This window comes from Piliocolobus tephrosceles, chromosome 2 (genome assembly GCF_002776525.5).
Source record: "Piliocolobus tephrosceles isolate RC106 chromosome 2, ASM277652v3, whole genome shotgun sequence".
Classification (NCBI taxonomy): Eukaryota; Metazoa; Chordata; class Mammalia; order Primates; family Cercopithecidae; genus Piliocolobus; species Piliocolobus tephrosceles.
The window spans coordinates 57989373-58009402 of NC_045435.1; the positions used below are offsets into that span (position 1 = coordinate 57989373).

The 20030-nt window shown below is 39.6% G+C and overlaps 2 protein-coding genes across 6 annotated transcripts in view; one reads left to right on the plus strand and one right to left on the minus strand.

Moving 5' to 3' along the window:
• TRNT1 (tRNA nucleotidyl transferase 1) overlaps window positions 1-16547 on the minus strand; it is a 53251-nt gene extending 36704 nt beyond the window's left edge. Inside the window, exon 1 of the mRNA XM_023218594.3 lies at window positions 16237-16547. The gene's annotated coding sequence lies outside the window, so the exon portion shown is untranslated. The remainder of the gene's footprint in view (window positions 1-16236) is intronic.
• Window positions 16179-20030, plus strand: part of IL5RA (interleukin 5 receptor subunit alpha) — a 44146-nt gene continuing 40294 nt past the window's right edge. For 3 of the 5 annotated variants that reach the window (XR_003306741.2, XR_003306743.2, XM_026447347.2), the window contains exons 1-2: window positions 16180-16614; window positions 17871-18012. The gene's annotated coding sequence lies outside the window, so the exon portion shown is untranslated. Of the gene's footprint in view, window positions 16649-17870; window positions 18013-20030 lie in introns of all 5 variants that reach the window. The other 2 variants (XR_003306742.2, XR_003306744.2) reach the window with 2 other exon arrangements.

Below are 20030 nucleotides of genomic sequence, written 5' to 3' on the forward strand. Positions count from 1 at the left end.
ACATCAAGCTCAAGGTTTTGCCCCCGCCCAGGACTGGAAAATTGACTTTACTCACATGCCTCCAGTCAGGAAACTAAAATACCTCTTGGTCTAGGTTGACACTTTCACTCGATAGGTAGAGGCCTTTCCCACAGGGTCTGAGAAGGCCACTGCATTCATTTCTTCCCTTCTGTCAGACATAATTCCTTGGTTTGGCCTTCCCACCTCTATACAGTCCAACAGCAGACCAGCCTTTATTAGTCAAATCACCCAAGCAGTTTTTCAGGCTCTTGGTATTCAGTGAAACCTTTATATCCTTTACCGTCCTCAATTTTCAGGAAAAGTAGAATGGACTAATGGTCTTTTAAAAACACACCTCACCAAGCTCAGTCACCAACTTAAAAAGGACTGGACAATACTTTTACCACTTTCCCTTCTCAGAATTCAGGCCTGTCCTCGGAGTGCTACAGGTTCCAGCCCATTTGAGCTCCTGTGTGGACACTCCTCTTTATTAGGTCCCAGTCTCATTCCAGACAACAGCCCAACTTGAACTGCACCCCAAAAACCTGGATAGAGCCTAAACAGTCACCAACCAAGCAAGTAATTACACTGAACCCCCTTAGACTCTCTCTAATTGGATGTCCTAGGTCCTCCCAATTCTTAGTCCTTTAATACCTGTTTTTTCTCCTCTTATTCAGACCTTGTGTCTTCCATTTAGTTTTTCAACTTAGACAAAACCACATCCAGGCCATCACCAATCATTCTATATGACAAATGCTCCTTCTAACAACCCCACAGTATCGCCTCTTACCACAAAATCTTCCTTCAGCTTAATCTCTCCCACTCTAGGTTCCCACGCCGCCCCAATCCCTCTTGAAGCAGCCCTGAGAAACATGGCCCATTATCTCTCCATACCACCCCCCAAAAATTTTCACCGCCCCAACACTTCAACACTATTTTGTTTAATTTTTCTTATTAATATAAGAAGATAAGAACGTCAGGCCTCTGAGCCAAAGCTAAGCCATCATATCCCCTGTGACTTGCACGTACACATCCAGATGGCTGGTTCCTGCCTTAACTGATGACATTCTACCACAGAAGAAGTGAAAATGGCCCGTTCCTGCCTTAACTGATGACATTACCTTGTGAAATTCCTTTTCCTAGCTCATCCTGGCTCAAAAGTTCCCCCACTGAGCACCTTGTGACCCCCCACTCCTGCCCGCCAGAGAACAACCCCCTTTGACCGTAATTTTCCTTTACCTACCCAAATCCTATAAAACGCCCCCACCCCTATCTCCCTTTGCTGACTGTCTTTTCAGATTCAGCCCACCTGTGCCCAGGTGATTAAAAAGCTTTGTTGCTCACACAAAGGCTATTTGGTGGTCTCTTCACATGGACGCGCATGACATGTAGTATACTTTAACTCATTTCCAGATTACTTATAATACCTGATATAATATAAATGCTATGTAAACAGTTGTTATGCTATATTGCTTTTTGTATTTTTTAATTGTCATTTAAAAAAATTTTTTTTTTTTTTTTTTGAGATGGAGTTTCACTCTGTCACCCAGGCTGGAGTGCAGTGGCACAATCTCAGCTCACTGAAACCTCAGCCTTCCAGTTTCAAGTGATTCTTCTGCCTCAGCCTCCTGAGTAGCTGGGATTACAGGTGCCTGCCACCACATCCGGCTAATTTTTGTGTTTTTAGTAGAGACAGGGTTTTACCATGTTAGTCAGGCTGGTCTTGAACTGCTGACCTCAGGTGACCCACCCACCTCAGCCTCCCAAAGTGCTGGGATTACAGATGTGAGCCACTGTGCCCAGCCTTACTTAATATTTTGACCTATGGCTGGTTGAATCCACTGATGGAGAACCCATGGCTATGGAAGGCCAACTGGAGAGAGAGAGAGAGGAGAAAGAGACAAAGTAAGAGAATTCCTACTGTACTGGCCAAGAAAATGAAATGAAAACAGGGATATTACTACAGATCATATAGACATTAGTAGGAGATATTATAAACAATTTTATGCCAATTAATTTGACAATGTAGATGCAATGCACCAATTCTATAAAAAAGACAATTTATCAGAGCTGAAATAGGGTAGAATTTAAAAATCTGAATAGCTCTTCATGTTTAAAGAAATTGAATGTTGTTCATCAGACTTCCCACAAAGTGAATTCCAGGCCCAGATGGTTTCAGTGGTCAAATTTATCAAACATATAAGAAAGAAAGAACTCCAGTCTTGTGCAAATTTGTTTAGAAAATAGAGGAGGAAACAGTTTTCCTCTCCTTTTGAGGCCAGCATAACCCAAATGACATAAAATCCGTGCTACAAAAAAAAAAAAAAAAAAAAAAAAAAAAAAAAAAAAAAAAAAAAAAAATTAATGTACAGCTTAATAGACCACATGACCATAGAAACAAAAAAACTTTAATAAAATGTCAGCAAATTGAATCCAACAGTATATAGAAAGATAATACATCATGATCAATTTGGGTTTATCCCAAATGCAAGGAATGCAAGGTGGATTTAATGATCTAAAACCAATCAACGTAATTCACCATATTAACTGAAAAAGAAAAACTGTCATCACCACAATAAATGTAGAAAGACCACTTAAAATTCAATCCCTACTCAAAAACTGCCAAAAAATAAGATTAGAAGGGACTTCCTTAATATGGTAAAGGCCATTCATGAAAAATCCATAGCCAATATCAGACTTAATGGTAATATATTGAACACTCGCCCCCTCATATCAGGACCAAGGCAAGGAAGGATGCCCCCATCTTACCACTTCTTAACATTTGTCTATAACCATTAACAAAGCAAGAAAAAGATATAGAAAGTGTAACAATTCAGAAGGAAGTAAAGTTGTCCCTATTTTAAGATGACACGATGGTGATTTTACACAGAAGTCATAGGAACTGACAAAACTCCTAGAACTAACAAGTAAATTTAGGAAGGTCTCAGGATACCAGGTTAATATATATAAATCAATTCTATTTTTATATACTCTCAGCAAAAATATAGTATGTAAAAATATATATCACATATGAAGAAATAAGTGTAATAAGAGAAGCTATATGGTTAGCAACCAAACATATGTAAAGATACTCAACATCATCAATCACTAAGAGGCCAGATATGGTGGCCCTTGCCTGTAATCCCAACACTTGGGGAAGTGAAGGTAGGAGGATTGCTTGAGCCCAGGAGTTTAAGACCAGCCTGGACAATATAATGAGACCTTTACTCTATAATTTTTTTTTTTTTTAATAGCCAGGGTTGGTGTTGTGTGCCTATATTCCCAGTTACTCAGGAGGCTGAAGTGGGAGAAACACTTCAAACTCAGGAGGTCCAGGCTGCATTGAGCTGTGATTACACCACTGCATTCCAGCCTGGACAACAGAGTGAGACCTTGTCTAAAATAATATCATATCATATCATATCATATCATATATAAAAATCACTAGGGAAATACAAATTACACAACAATGAGATACCTTTTGGTTTTTTTAAGATGGAGTCTCACTCTTTTTCCTAGGCTGGAGTGCAATGGCATGGTCTCGGCTCACTGCAACCTATGTCTGCCGGGTTCAAGCAGTGTCCTGCCTCAGCCTTCTGAGTAGTTGGGATTATAGGCATGTGGCACTACACATGGCTAATTTTTTTATTTTTAGTAGAGACAGGGTTTCACCATGTTGGCCAGGCTAGTCTAGAACTCCTGACCTTGTGATCTGCCGCCTCAGCCTCCCAAAGTGCTGGGGTTACAGGCATGAGCCACCACGCCTGGCCAACAATGAGATACCTTTACATACCCATTAGAATGTCTAAAATTGAAAAACCTGGAAATAGCAAGTGCTGATGAGGATGAAGAGCAACTGCAACTCTCATACACCGTGGGTGGGAACACAAACTGGCCCAGTCACTTTGGTAAACAGTTTACTGGTGTCTGAAAAGACTAGCTATACATATACCTTATGGCCCAGCAATCCACTCCTGGATATTTACCTGAGAGAAAGAAAAACTTATGGTCACACTAAAATGTGTTGAGTGGTGTAGTCACAAACTATTCCAAACTGGAAATAACCCAGATTTCTTCCAGCAGATGAATGGATAAGCAACCTGGAGCATATCCGTACAATGGAATACTACTGAATAACATGAAAGAACAAACTTCTGATACACACAGCAACACATCTGAGTCTCAAGTGAAGACAGCCACTTTCAAGAGGCTGCATATAATAGACTCCATTCATAAGACACCCAGAAAAGGCAAAACTATAGGTCGGGTGCAGTGGCTCATGCCTGTAATCCCAGCACTTTGGGAGGCCGAGGTGGGGGGATCACGAGGCCAGGAGTTCAAGACCAGCCTGGCCAACATGGTGAAACCCCGTCTCCACAAAAAAAAAATACAAAAATTAGCTGGGTGTGGTGGCAGGTGTCTGTAATCCCAGCTACTCGGGAGGCTGAGGCAGAAGAATCGATTGAACCAGGGAGGCGGGGGTTGCTGTGAGCTGAGATCGCACCATTGCACTCCAGCCTGGGCGACAGGGCAAGACTCCATCTCAAAAAAAAAAAAAGAAAGAAAGAAAAAGGGAAAACTGTAGAGACAAAAAACAGATCAGTTATTGCCAGGGGGCTCAAGATGGGAGGAGGTATTTATTACAAAAGCACATGAGAATAGTGAGGGGAGAGAAAGGTGATAGAATTGTTCTATGTTTTGATTATAGTGGTGATTAAATAACTCTGTATTTGCCATAATGCATAGAACGGTATTGTATTAGTCCATTCTCACACTGCTATAAAGAAATACTTGAGACTGGGTAATTCATAAAGAAAAGAGGTTTAATTGGCTCATGGTTTGGTAGGTTGTACAGGAAGCATGGCTGGGGACGCCTCCAGAAACCTGCAGTCATGGTGGAAGGTGAAGGGGAAGTAGGCTCCTCTTACATGGCCAGAGCAGGAAAAAGCGGTGGTGGGGAGGTACTACATACTTGTAAATTGCCAGATCTCACTGCAACTCACTATCAGGACATGGCCAGAGCAGGAAAAAGGGGTGGTGGGGAGATACCACCCACTTGTAAATTGCCAGATCTCACTGCAACTCACTATCAGGAGAACAGCACTAAAGGGGAAATCCACCCCCATGATCCAGTCATTTCCCACCAGGCCCCACCTCCAATATTGGAGATTACAATTTGATGAGAGATTTGAATGGGGACAAAGACCCAAACCATACCAAGTACATTTAAAAGGTAAACTTTCCTGCTTATAAATTATAGCTCAATAAACCTCCCCCCAAAAGTAATTACATTTTTATATATTAGCAAAAAAATTTAAGAACATGAAGCTTAATTCAATTATTGAAGCATATACCTATGAAAGCAGGATAGAACTTTGAGGCCATTAAACTCAAGGGGGAAAGAACTCTGGACAGAATGCCCAGTTCAACCCCTTAGGACATGCTGAAGACAACCAAAGCAATCTCAAACTCCTCTCTCCCACACAAGACATTTTCTATTATCTCTTAATATACACCCATCCTAAAGGACATAAAACTTTATCTGCAAAGGAACTGACATTTACTGCACAGAAATCCTACTGGAAATATTATCTTTCTGTAGGACATACCCAAAAGTAAATACCATAGACATGGAGTACTGTTAGCATCTGGCAAGTTCACACCTTTCTAGGGAAACACCACAGTCATGAATATTATTCTTCAGTTAGAAGGCTACACATTATTAAATAAATTCAGGAGGCCACGAGTGGTGGCTCACACCTGTAATCCCAGCAATTTGGGAGGCTGAGACATGCAGATCACTTGAGGCCAGGAGTTCAAGACCAGCCTGGCCAACTTGGTGAAACTCTGTTTCTACTAAAAAAAAGAATAATAATACAAAAACTATCTGGGCATGATGGCACATGCCTGAAATCCCAGCTACTTGGGAGGCTGAAGCAAGAGAATCGCTCAAACGTGGGAGGCGAAGGTTGTAGTGAGCCGATATCCCACCACTGCACTCCAGCCTGGGTGATAGAGCGAGACTCTGTCTCAGAAAAAAAAAAAAAAGAAAAAAAAAATTCAGAAAAGGTAAGAACAGCTTAGAAATATATATCAATATTTCTTAGATACACCAATGTTAGGTCTGAATGCTAGTTTAAGTGTCCTTCAGTGCTTACTAGAGATGCCCTCAAGAGTTTAGCAATTGCCTCAAAGCGTTTCCATCTTCATAGTAAACCAGATCTTAGATCCTGTTGTTTGTATATCTTTGTATGTCTCTTGGTTTATCTAAATTTTGACTGTGTGTCTGTGACACTGATTCATTCTGTGCACTGGAGAGAGAAGCAATGGAACACAGAGAGAAGTTGTAAATGTAACATTACTTCCATTCATTTATGCATTCATTCATTCACCAGATGTTTCAGTGCTCATGATTTGCATGAGCATGGGTAAGAATAAGGCTTCCTACCAATTGTATTGTGTTTAGAACAGTGCCAGGCATTTTATTTCGATTAACTTGTTTAATCTTCACAAACATCCAATTAGGTACTTTATAGAAGAGGAAACTGAGGCATGGAGAGGTTTATTTGTCTAAGGTCCTACAGAGAATAAGTGGCACAAGCAGAATTTGAACCCAGACATTCTGCCTCAAAACCACCATTGAACGCTGATAAGGCTGGAGAAGAAGGCAGGGACTAGAGCATGCAGTGCTGGGTGCTTCTCAGGATGACATTTGGATTTAATTTTAATGGCAATAGCAAAACATTAAAGGTTTTTCAAAGCAGGGGTTTTCATAAACCTATTTGTGCTTTCCTGCAATCAGGCAGACTGCAGCATGAAAATGGGTTGGAGAGCCCAGGCAAGAGGCTGGGGGCAGTTGTGCCCAGGAGGGTGGGCCAGGATGTTGCCACAGTGGGGAAGAGAAGTGAGTGGATACTAGAGTCAAACTGGAAGGCTATGAGGGTGGAATGGACTGAGACATGAGGAAAAGAGGAAATCACCCATGACCCCTGCATTCATTTCCTATGGCTGCTGTGACAAATTACCACAAACTTCATGGCTTAAAACCACATTACTATATCATCTCATAGTCCTGGAGGTCAGAAGTGTAAAATGGGTCCACAGGACTGCCTACCACAACCTCTGAGCCTGAGCTTTGGTAACTTAGTGGATGAAAAGATAACAGGACTATCAAGGAAAATGATGTCAAAAAGCACTGATGGCTCGACTTAGCATTAATTGCATCGGCCTCAATGCTGAATACTTTCTCTATTTCCCCCCCTTTCTGGGTTTTAGGCAGGTAGTTCAATTTCATCTCTTCATTTAATTTTTTATTTTACTTTTTTTTTTTTTAACATGGAGTTTCACTCAGTCTCCCAGGCTAGAGTGCGGTGGTGTAATCTCAGATCACTGCAAATTCTGCCTCCCGAGTTTAAGCGTTTCTCCTGCGTCAGCCTCTAGAGTAGCTGGGGTTATAGGCACCCACCAGCACACCCCACTAATTTTTGTATTTTTAGTAGAGACGAGGTTTCATCATGTTGGCCAGGCTGGTCTGGAACTCCTGACCTTAGGTGATCCACCCACCTTAGCCTCCCAAAGGGCTGGGATTACAGGCATGAGGTAGTTCAATTTCACATGAAAACCCACAGCTGAGTAGAGGTAGACCCATCAAAAAGCAGGGTGAGACCTTTCTGATGGAGTTTGCCACTGCCCACCAGCACTTACTCCAGGACTGTCCCCTCCACATCAGCCTTCGCTAATATATCACTGTTCCCAGTGCACTTATATTTTAAAATAGGAGAGAGAAGGAAGAATAATGCTTTCCATAAAAATATGAATTAGGCTGGGTGCAGTAGCTCACACCTGCAATCCCAGCACTTTGGGAGGCCAAAGTTGGAGGATCACTTGAGCTAAGGAATTAGAGACCAGCCCAGGCAACACGGCCAGACCTTGTCTCTACTAAAAATAGATTTTTAAAACAATCAGCCAGGTCTGGTGGCACAAGTCTGTAGTCCCAGCTCCTTGGGAGGCTAAGGCAGGAGGATCACTTGAGCCCAGGAGATTGAGGCTGCCGTGAGTCACGATTGTACCACTGCACTCCAGCCTCAGCAACCTAGCAAGATTCCAACTCAAAAATAAATAAAATAGGACAGTAAAGGGAAAATAATGCTTTCCATAAAAATATGAATTAGGCTGGGCACAGTGGCTCACATCTGTAATCCTAGAATTTAAGGAGGCCAAGGCAGGAAGATCATTTGAGCCCAGGAGTTTGAGACTAACCTGCGTAACAATATATCTCTGTCTCTGCAAAAAACTTAAATTATAGCACTTTAGGCCTCCTGGGGAAGATATTTGAGGCAATATTTAGACAAGTCAGAAAAAACATAAATATGACCTATTTTTAATATTCAGCAATTTATTCACACCCCTCCCCACCCTCACTTTTCAATGTAAATGACACTGAGTAATTTGTTTAAAAGAACAAGTTCTGTTTCAAGAATGTGTTCTTTCTTTGAAACAACAAAAAGTACCTGTTTGGAGAAAAAGTCATTGCTAGTTTTGTTCTCATAAAAGTTTAATAGAAGGCAACTAAAGTTTAAGATCTCCCAGAGGACAAATAAAGATAATTCTCAGCAAATGTAGAATCGCAATTTTCATTGGTGCTGGGGGATTTTACACACAAATGCAATTTTATTTTACATTTAAAAGAGGTAAGTAAATAGACAAATCAATTTTAGCTGCTCTGAAATGTCATACTGGGTCATTAATTTTAAAAGATGGGACTTCAATAATAGTTAAAAGAACAAAGGCCCAAAGGTAAAGACTGAGAATAATCACCTTCAAATTTCTGAATTATCAGCAGCCTCAGATCAGAATCAAGAGGAGCCTAATTCAGCTTCCTTGTGATGTTCTCCTCCATTTTTTTACCTTCAAAATGTAGGTTCAAATGGAATTCCCTTTTACCAAAACAGAAACCCTCTTTCCGTAAAGCACGAGGACCTCCTCTGTGTGCTGGACACTCGGATGAATTCTGGCAAAACCAAACTCGATAAAATAAAGACCTATTGTCTAATCTGCATTCAGATAGGAGATACGACACTTGCACCTGGCCATCTCTGTAGTGGAGACAGATATATAAACATCATTATTTGGCATGATATAAAATTTAAATGAGGCCAGGCATGGTGGCTCATGCCTGTACTCTCAGCACTTTGGGAGGCCAACGCAGGTTTATCGCTTGAGCTTAGGAATTCGAGACCAGCCTGGGCAATATGGCAAAACCTTCTCTCTACAAAAAATATAAAAATTATCCTGGCATGGTGGTGTGCACCTGTAGTCCTAGCTACTTGGAGGGCTGAAGCAGGAGGATCACTTGAGCACAGGAGGTCCAACTGCAGTAAGTCATGATTGCACGACGGCACTCCAGTCTGGGAGACAGAGTGAGACCCTCAAAAAACAATTATATATATAGATATATATATTTATATGTTTAATTATATATTTTATATAGATAATTATATATAGATAATGATATATTTATATAGATAATTATCTATATAGATAATGATATATATATAGAAAATGTTAAGTAGACAAATACAAGCAGCAGTTTAATGCACACTTGAGGGAAAGACAAGAGAGAGAGTGATCTTCCCAAATATGAAATGACATTCAGACGTATTCTGAAATAATCAGGAGTTTCTCAAGATGAATTCCCGACTCACCACCATCAAATCAGATAGTCCAAGTTAAACAATTGTACTGTTTTGTAAAAATAATAATTATGACAATCATAGAATTAAGGTTTTGCCATTCTAGGCAATGTGAATTTGGAGAGCATCACAAAGAGTCTGTGCTGTGTAAATTCTCTAAGCCTCGGTATACTCACCTGTAATATAGGTTTATAGGGCTGTGATGTGATCATGTGTATGAGGCAATTGACAGTCCCAAGAAAATGGTAGGTTCTCTTTTGACTGAAATGGGACATTAACCTACATTAACAACAGAAGTTTAGCCCAGGTGTGGCTCACACCTGTAATCCCAGCACTTTGGGAGGCCGAGGTGGGCGGACCACCTGAGGTCAGGAGTTCGAGAGCAGCCTCGCCAACATGGCAAAACCCCATCTGTACTAAAAAATACAAAAAAAATTAGCCAGTCATGGTGGTGCGTGCCTGTAGTCCTGGCTACTCAGGAGGCTGAGGCAGGAGAATAGCTTGAACTTAGAAGGCAGAAGTTGCAGTGAGCTGAGATCACACCATTGCACTCCAGCCTGGGTGACAGAAAGAGACTCCGTCTCAAAATAATGATAATAGTAATAATAATAATGTTAAATTGTATAGTTTTTACTACTGTTTTTATACATTCTGGTTGATTTCTTTTATTTAGTTTTCAGAGCAAAGAACTGGTCTCTGACTAAAGAACTGATAAAAGGACTAAAGAACTGAAAAAAGCTTATGCTACTGAAATTCTTTACGGAATAAAGATATGCTTTTAATTTTAGCTACATGTGATAACTCCACAGATTGATTTTACACTAGAATTTTTCTAACAACTACCCAGAATTCTGTTTCAATCCTGTGAGGGCATCTAATCCTGCTAGGGTATTTTTTAATGACAGTTTTATTGAGATATAACTTACATATCATAAAATTCACCTATTAAAGGGTACAAGTCAATGGTTTTAATATATTCACAGAGTTGGCAACCATCACTACAATCAATTTAAAATATTTTTATTATCTCAGAAGAAAATCTCATACCTATTAGCAGTAACTTCTCATTTTTCCCAAACTCCCTCCATCCCCTGGCAGCCCTAGGCAACCATGCATCTATTTTCTATCACTATAGATTTGCTTATTCTGGACATTTCATATAAGTGGAATCATGCAGTGTGTGACCTTTTGTTACTGACTTCTTTTACTTAGCTTCATGTGTTCAAGGTTCATCCATGTTGCAGTATCAGTGTTTTTTTTTTTTTTTTTTGATGGCTGAATAATATTTCATTGCATGGATACACCATATATTCTTTAACTATTCATCAGTTGCTGGACATTTGGGTTGTTTTCACTCGTTAGCCATTATAACTAATTCTTCTGTGAATAGTCACATATGAATTTTTATGTAGACACATGATTTTAATTCTCGTGGGTAAGTATTTGCCTAGGAATGGAATTGCTGAGTCGTATGGTAACTCCACATTTAACATTTTGAGGAACTGCCAGGCTATTTTCCAAACTGGACGCCTCACTTTACCTCCCCAGCAACAGTATGTGAGGGCTCCAGTCTTCCCACATCTTCATCAACAGTTATCGTCCTTTTCATTTCGGCCATTGGAGTGGGTGTGAAGAGGTATCGCAGTGTGGTTTTAATTTGCATTTCCAATAACTAATGATATTGAACAGATATTCCTATGCATCTTGGCTGTTGGTACATCTTCTCTGGAGATACGTCTGTTCAAATTCTTTATCCCATGTTTAAATTGGATTATTTTACTTTTTTATTTCTTGCATTCTTTCTTTGAGAAAGGTCTTGCTCTGTCACCCAGACCAGAGTACAGTGGCATGAACACGACTCACCATAGCCTCAAATTCCTGGGCTCAAGCTATCCTCCCATCTCAACCTCCTGAAGTGCTGGTATTACAGACTAAAGTGGGTCATTTTTCTTTTTATTGTTTGGTTGTAAGAGTTTTTGACGTATTCTAAATAAAAGTTCCTTGTCAGATATATCTTTGCAATATTTTTCCCATGCTGTGGCTATTCATTTCATTTCATTTCATTTCATTTCATTATTTCATTTCATTTCATTTCATTTCATTTCATTTCATTTCATTTTTCATTTCATTTCAGACATAGTCTTGCTCTGTTGCCCAGGCTGGAGTGCAGTGGCACGATCTCAGCTCACTGCAACCTCCGTCTCCTAGGTTCAAGCCATTCTCCTGTCTCAGCCTCCTGAGTAGCTGGGATTAAAGGCACCCGCCACCACGCCTGGCTAATTTTTGCATTTTTTAGTAGAGACGGGGTTTCACCATGTTGGCCTGGCTGGTCTTAAACTCCTGACCTCAAGTGATCTGCCTGTCTTGGCTTCCCAAAGTGCTGGGATTAGAGACATGAGCCACTGCATCCTCTTTTCACTTTCTTGATGGTATCCTTTGAAGCACAAAATCTTTTAATTTTGATGAAATCCAGTTTATCTATGTTTTTCTTTTGTTGTGTCTGCTTTTGTATCTTATTTAAGAAACTATTGGGTGGGCGCAGTGGCTCACACCTGTAATCCCAGCACTTTGGGAAGCCAAGGCGGTTGTATCACCTGAGATCAGGAGTTCGAGACCAGCCTGGCCAACATGGCAAAACCCCCATCTCTACTAAAAATATAAAACTTAGCCAGGTGTGGTGCCACATGCCTATAATCCCAACTACTCGGGAGGCTGAGGCAGGAGAATCGCTTGAACCCTGGGAGGTAGGGGAGTTTGCAGTGAGCCGAGATCACAGCACTGCACTTCAGCCTAGGTGACAGAGTAGGATTCTGTCTCACCAAAAAAAAAAAAAAAAAAAAAAAAGGAAAAGGAAAAGAAAAGAAACCATTGCCTTATCCAAGGTCATGAAGATTTATGCCTATTCTTTCTTCCAAGAATTTTATAGTTTTGCCCCTTGCTTTTAGGTCTTTGATCCTATTGGAATTCATTTTTGTCTATGCTGTGAGGCATTCTTTTGCATGTGGATATGCACCACTTGTTGAAAGGCTGAATTGTCTTGACACTCTTGTCAAAAATCGATTGACCCTAAATGCGAGAGTTTATTTTTGGACTCTCGATTCTATTAAATTGATCTGTATGTCTCTAATGTTTTTTAAAATAACTTTTTCTGCCTGCATTTGTACAGAATAAAACATTTGTAAATATAGAAACACAGAATAAAAGTAAAAGAAACGTTAACCCTGCTGTGGTAGAATGAACTGTTGGTCCCATTTTCTCACTCCCCACTAGTAGTTGTCCATGTCCACACCCTTATCATGGTGGAATGTACTTTGGGCTTCATCCATTTGACTCTGAGCTTGGCCATGCAATTTGCTCAGACTCTTGAGATGTCAGGGAATGTGACATGAGCAGATGCTTGGTTTGTGCTTGTGCAGTTGGTCCTGCTCTCTTGCATTTTTGCTGTCACCATAAAAAGATTATGCCCTGGGTAGCCACTGGTTCCAAATGAATGGCAGATACTTGGAACAAATCTGAACTCACTCTGTGATCTGGAGCCCAACCCAAGATTAAGCAGACCCCAGTCAAAACTCAGACACATGGGTTAGAAATACATGCCTATCACAGTTTACCACTGAGGGATCTGTGGTTTTTTGTTCTGTAGCAATAGCCGACTAATACACTACCACTTAGACATAACTATTCCTATCAGTCTGATCTTCTGACCAAAAACAAGATTGTAAAACATTATATGTGTGTATACCCTCCTGTTGTTTTTACTTTACATTTTTTCATAATATCCCATGTTATTAAAAGTTCTTGATTGGCTCTTGCCTGTAATCCCAGCACTTAGGGAGGCCAAGGCGGGAGGATCACATGACGCCAGAGTTCGAGACCACCCTGGCCAACATGGTGAAACCCTCTCCCTACTAAAAATACAAAAATTATCTGACATGGTGGCACATGCCTGTAATCCCAGCTACTTCAGAGACTGAGGCACAAGAATCACTTGAACCCAGGAGGCAGAGATTGCAGTGAGCCAAGATCCTGCCACTGCACTCCAGCCTGGGTAACAGCAATACCCTGTCTCAAAAGAAAAAAAAAGTTCTTGCTAAACATTCCTTTTAACATCCACATCACATATTTCAACCTTGAGCAGTTACATATTTCTCTTCACCATTCCTATATTACTTTTACTATTCCAAGTAAAGGTACAATGAATTTTTCTCTCTTTTGTATAAATCTTGATCTACGTTTTTCATTATTTCCATGGAATCAAGTTTAGAAGTTGATACCTTTAACAAGTTCCTTTAACCAAAGTTCATGGTGGAGCCACTGAATCATGATTTTCGTTTTATTACTATTCATATTTCTATTTGGTTAAACTCACATTGTTTTGCTTAAGGGATGCAGACATATTTAATTTCACTTTAAAAAAAAAGACTTTTGTGAATTTTTCCAGCATGTTCTGTCATACTGTCTTCATTTACATTTTATTATAAAGAATTAAATTATTGCCATAAAAAACAAACAGGCCTCACTTGGTGCCTCATGCCTGTAATCCCAGCACTTTAGGAGGTGGAGGCAGGTAGATCACCTGAGGTCAGGGGTTCAAGACCAGACTGACTAACGTGGTGAAACTCCATCTCTACTAAAAATACAAAAAGTTAGCTGAGCGTGGTGGTGGGGGCCTGTAATCCCAGCTACTCGGGAGGCTGAGGCAGGAGAATCGCTTGAACCCAGGAGGCAGAAGTTGCAGTGAGCTGAGATCGCGCCATTGCACTCCAACCTGGCCAACAAGAGCGAAACTCCATCTCAAAACAAACAACCAACCAACCCACCCCCCGCAAAAAAAATACAAGTCCCTGCCTCTCATTTTTTCCTTTGTGCTTATACAGAAACATAGAGACAATGTCTCTGTGTGAGCATGTGTTTGTTTTGCTTGTTTGCTTGTCTTTACTGGCGTAGTTAATTACAGATCATACACCCAGAAAGGTGGTATGGAAGGAGTAGCCAGATCTAATTTTCTTTATACCCTTCACCATGCCTAGCAAAATGCATAGGTGCATTCAGTGAATATTTGAGTAAATGAATATAAGAAATATAATAGAGACCATTGGCTGGGCGTGGTGGCTCATGCCTGCAATCCCAGCACCTTGGGAGGCCAAGGCGAGTGCATCACTTCAGGTCAGGAATTCGAGACAAGCCTGGCCAACATGGTGAAACCCCATCTCTACCAAAAATCCAAAAAATTAGCCAGGCATAGTGGCGGGCGCCTGTAATCCCAGCTACTTGGGAGGCTGGGGCAGGAGAATCGCTTGAACCTGGGAGGCGGAGGTTGCAGCGAGCAGAGATTGCACCACTGCACTCCAGCGTGGGCAACAGAGGGAGACTTTGTCTCAAAAAATATACATATATATATATATATAGAGAGAGAGACCATTAAAGCAGACTTTTAACCAAGAAATTACTGTCTTCACAATGATTAATGAGTATTTTTAAGGCTTCATTAGTGAGAAATATGCTACAGGTATAAACAGATGTGCAGGACTTAAAAGAGTAGGCCAGATGGTTGATACTATAGCTAAATTTTCTGGGTACCTCTTAGCAAATAAATGGATCTCTCTCTGTTCCTTGTGTTACTTCTCTTTTCCCCAAGGAAAATCACATTTTTCAGGTCTGACAACAATTTTCAACCTGACAACAATTGCTCCAGTTTCATTTTGGCAACTGCTAAAATTGTCACCTTGGGAACCCCAAGCACACACACTGACTGTACTTGCACAGCTCCTACCCTGAGCCTTTCGGAAATTTCCTCCAGGAAGCCCGTCTATCATCTCACAAACAGCACCACTGATCTAACCTGGGCAACCATCTTTCTGCATCTGCTCTGTCTGAGACTCTCACCGGCTCCTAAGGAGACAGTGAATCCTGCATCACTCATCCCTTAGGCTAGACTGAAGGTCTCCTTCCAAAGGCAACTACTTACTACTCTCTGCCTTGGGTCATACAAGAAGCACTATTCTTATCTATTCACACGCTAAGCTATTTTTTTTTTTAAGTCAGCTTTGCTAGTCAGTCTCCTCCAAATTCCCCAGAAGGAATCAAACAGAAATGGAACAAAGGACAGGAAAAGCCAAGGAGGTTTGCTGAAATTGAAGCATTCTGAAGACAGCTGGGTGCTACAATGGGTGTAATGTGAGGAAGGTGGTCTTGGGTGCACCCACAGACCAACATTGCCATTGTTACAATTTGTGTAGGATGATCTCAGGTGACAGAGAGTAGCAATTTATCACACCCAGAAACACATCCCCCACACATATTTACTTGAGGGTACCAGACCTGCTTACAAAGCAGAGAAGAGTTAAGGCTGTTCTCTAAGGGCTGAGAATTGCTGCTACTGCCTAGTGAGTAGGGAGAGGGTACTCCTCAGGCCCTATTTCCTATCAAATCATGTGTCAGTGTTGCTTAGGAGATAGAGGCACAGTAACTACTCTAGCCAAACAAGGCACATAAACAAAACAGAAATGCAATGGCTTAGAGCACCCACAGAAAACTTGATTACCTTGTCACCATGAGTAAAAGCTAATTCCAACTCCTGAAGAGAGCAAACCAGCTCTGAAAGAGAGTGAAAACGCAGACGAGACAGTTATCAGATAATGGCTATCTGGACGAGAGATTCTTTCATTTGACAGCAGTTTGGTTGTTGGGAGTTCCAGTTCGGCTTCTACATAGTTGCTCTGTACAAATCCTCCTCCATATTTGCTTAGAGAAAATGTGTTGCCATCCCATCTTGAAGGAAGCTGCCCAAGAGTTTTTAACCATTACAGCTGTGATGATGAAAGAGTGAAGAACCGCCTCTAAGTTAAAAAGTGCACCCAGAGATAAAGCTCATTCTCAATGCCCTGCCGCTGCTTCTCATCGATGGTCACTGCACTTCTCAGTAAGTGGGAATCAAATGCTTCACTCACCACAGAGTAAGCAAATAAATATCTTTTTTTTTATGACATGGGCTAAACAATACCCTGTGCTCCACCTCCTAATAATTTCACTATACCCAGGGTGGGGAGGAGGGTCAGGAAAAGCAAGAAACAATGACTTCTAAATATATGACAAACTTGTAAACAACAAAAAGAGGAAACAAAACTCTGTAATTCTAGTATTATTAGCAGGGACAGAACTAATAATGGTCCTATTAAACTTGCATTATTAGGCAGGTCATGTTGATTCTGGGTATAGCATTCTATTTTTGTGTTTTGGCTCAGTAACTGAGATGTGCAAATCCGTGGCAAGGTGAGTTATATTAAAACAACACTTATGGTTTTGTTGATGCTTATATAAATATAAGACATTTCTTTTCCACAGCTCTAGATAATTATGCAATTAAAATGAGAACATATATTCTGCCAAGATTTCTTAGAAAATAAATGAGTTTGCAAAATATGGTACAGGGTATAATAAAATAGGAAGTTTCAGAGTTAAGCAAGAAATCTACAAATAAAGAAACAACAACAAAAAGTAGATAATGGCACTTTATCTAACTGAAGGAGGCATTCTGCTTTTTCTTTCTGGCAGGGGTTCTTGGATTTCCAAGATTGTTTCATTGTATATAAAATGTACACAAATTTGCTGAAATATTTCACTTGCTTTTGTGTTCATTAATGTATTTACCTAAAGCAAGGTAAGCATATTTCCATGTAGACAGAAAAAAAGGATGAAATGGAACCAAAAAAAGGGGATAAAACGAGAGACAGAAAGAGAAGAAAAATTAGTATCTTTTAATACCCATGAGCCTAAAATTAATAAACACATGAAAAGTGATGGTGCTTTTATAGCCATGTGAATAATATACTTAGTACTCACTTTAATGAATTACCATACTGAACATTTTATTACCTGGTATGATTTCTATTTTAAGTGACTATGTCCTCTTTCATGGTTATCGAAAAAGGAATTTATGTAGCTATTTGTTAAAAGTTTGCATTTCAAAGCATAATACAGTTTTAGAAGTTAAATCACCTCATTTGTTTATATTACTTGAAACACGGCATGGGAAATTTTTAGGCAAGGAGTCAAAAGTCAGCCAGGCTTGTTACACACTCCCCAGCCTGCTGCACTCCTGACCTAACTCATTCCTGTTAGGTTTCACCGCACATTGCACATTAGGACTGTGCACTAATTTGCTTCTATTCCACACAGGGCCAGGCACACTGAGCATCGGTCCTGTGCCTGACACTGTGCTATATGCTGGTGTTGCAGCCATGAGCATAGACACGACAGACACGGTCCTCGCCATCTACTGTTGAGTACTGATTGGAACAAGAGGATCGTCTGTAGACAGGTATGCCCAGGAGCATGGATGTGGGATGACAAATTGCACCGTGTGCAATTGGCAGGAAATATTTAACCATTGGGATATTTATAGCAAACTCCTTCTTCTATTTTTCCAAATACTCAAGGTGGCAACACCATTTCCACTTGGACTGACAGAGAGTTTTATGATTATAGCCACAACCTGAACTGATGAGTTATATTTTAGGACTATTTCAGAAATTTAATCAAAAGTACAGTAGTAGTAAAAAAAAAAAATTACATGTATAAGTGGTCCTTATTTTTCATTTATATATTTAGACATGAATGTGCAATTTTTCATTGGGGGGTAACGCAATATACCTAGGTAAACATGTCTTTTGCAGTTTATACCTTGGTTTATTTATTCTTCATCCCCCAAGAGATAACTTTTATTGCTGATTATACTGTACAGGATAAAAGAGAAAGTAAACTCTTTATATTTAAAGGCCTAACAGAGCATGAATCTTCTCAGTTGCTTTACAATTTCTGCCACTAAGGTTGAGTCTGGAATTAGGTGTCACCACAGTTGACTCAAAAAGGTTTTAAAAACAGGGGTGCCAGTATAACTTTGGTTATGAAACAAATGTCCCAGGCAGAAAAATAAGTTAGGAAAAGAAGAGGGGAAAATATTTGTAAGTCTGAACTTCAGTAGAATTTGATCAGTTCTCAAGAACACTGGGGAAATCCACTGCTAATTGTCAAAATTTCACCCAACTTTCTAGAAACACCTATAGAGAAGGAGGTTGTGGTTGTTTTCTCCAAAGTTTCAAAAAATGTTACACCTATCAGAAACTAGATTTTTAGAGAGCACTTAAGGAATTGTAGATTGACTCGATGAAATGTTATATGAGCAAGTAGATCATGATTTTTCTTAGAGACTGAGCATGTGTTCCTGGTGATAAACAACCTATGCTTCATTCTGTTTAGTTTGCATCTTATTTTAACAATTTAATGGTTTTCTGCTAGATTTTAATTGGTAGCCATGAGAAGAATGAGTCGAACATATTGTTGATATATATATATTTAAGCTAATGAAGTTGCTCTATTATTTTATAGTGAAATATAAGACAGTTGACGTCTATATAATAGTGTATCTTTGGATTAAAGAAATGGCCTGAAGAGATTTGTTTTTTATATTTTTTAGCAGGGACAAGAAGTACTAAGAGGCCACAGAGAGTGAGCAGAATTGTAGAAAACATGGTACCAAATCCTGAAGCTCTAGTAATATTCAACCTCATGTAAAATTTATCTGACTCACACATAAAAAACTGTCATGCTCGGTAATATTTAGACCCCTATTGAGTACCTTGTGCTGCCTATAGGACAACTGATTTTGTTCAAAAGCATCTCTTTTTAAATATAAAATACAACAATGAGACATGAAAAAGTTATCTACTTATTTATGGCCAAAAACTAATAATCAAAATTTTTTTGAATGATCAAATTTGAAAAACAATTCTATTTTTAGGAGCTATAAAATCAGAATACATGACAAATTCTAGGGGAGAGTGCCTGCTTACATAAAATATTCAATTATCTCTCCACTGAGATATTCAACAGTTTTATTATTTACTTCAACAATTTAATTGCAAAGGATAAATAGATGTTTATTGTTTTTACAAGTACACTTATAACATAGTTCTACTTTGCCAGTCAGTGAAAGTCACAAAAAAATTTAATTGTGCAGTTTTTTCTGACCTAGAATTCCTATTATTGAAAATTAGTGCAAAATTAGAGCATATTTAATATTATTTCAGGAAATGCTGACATTTTAAGAAATCACCTTCATAACTTAAAGAGGAAGCTATCTTTGTTGCTGTTCTTAAGGAATTTTTATCTTTGCTTCTCAGGCTTAGTAGATTACTAGTGTTTTCTCTTAATTCATTAAAATTCTCACTTGTTGAAACGTTTTTTAAATTATAGAGTACCTGCTTTTGTTGTCATCGTCATCATTTTTTTTTTAAATTTCTACATAGTGTGAAATCCTCAGAGAAAAATAAACAGGAT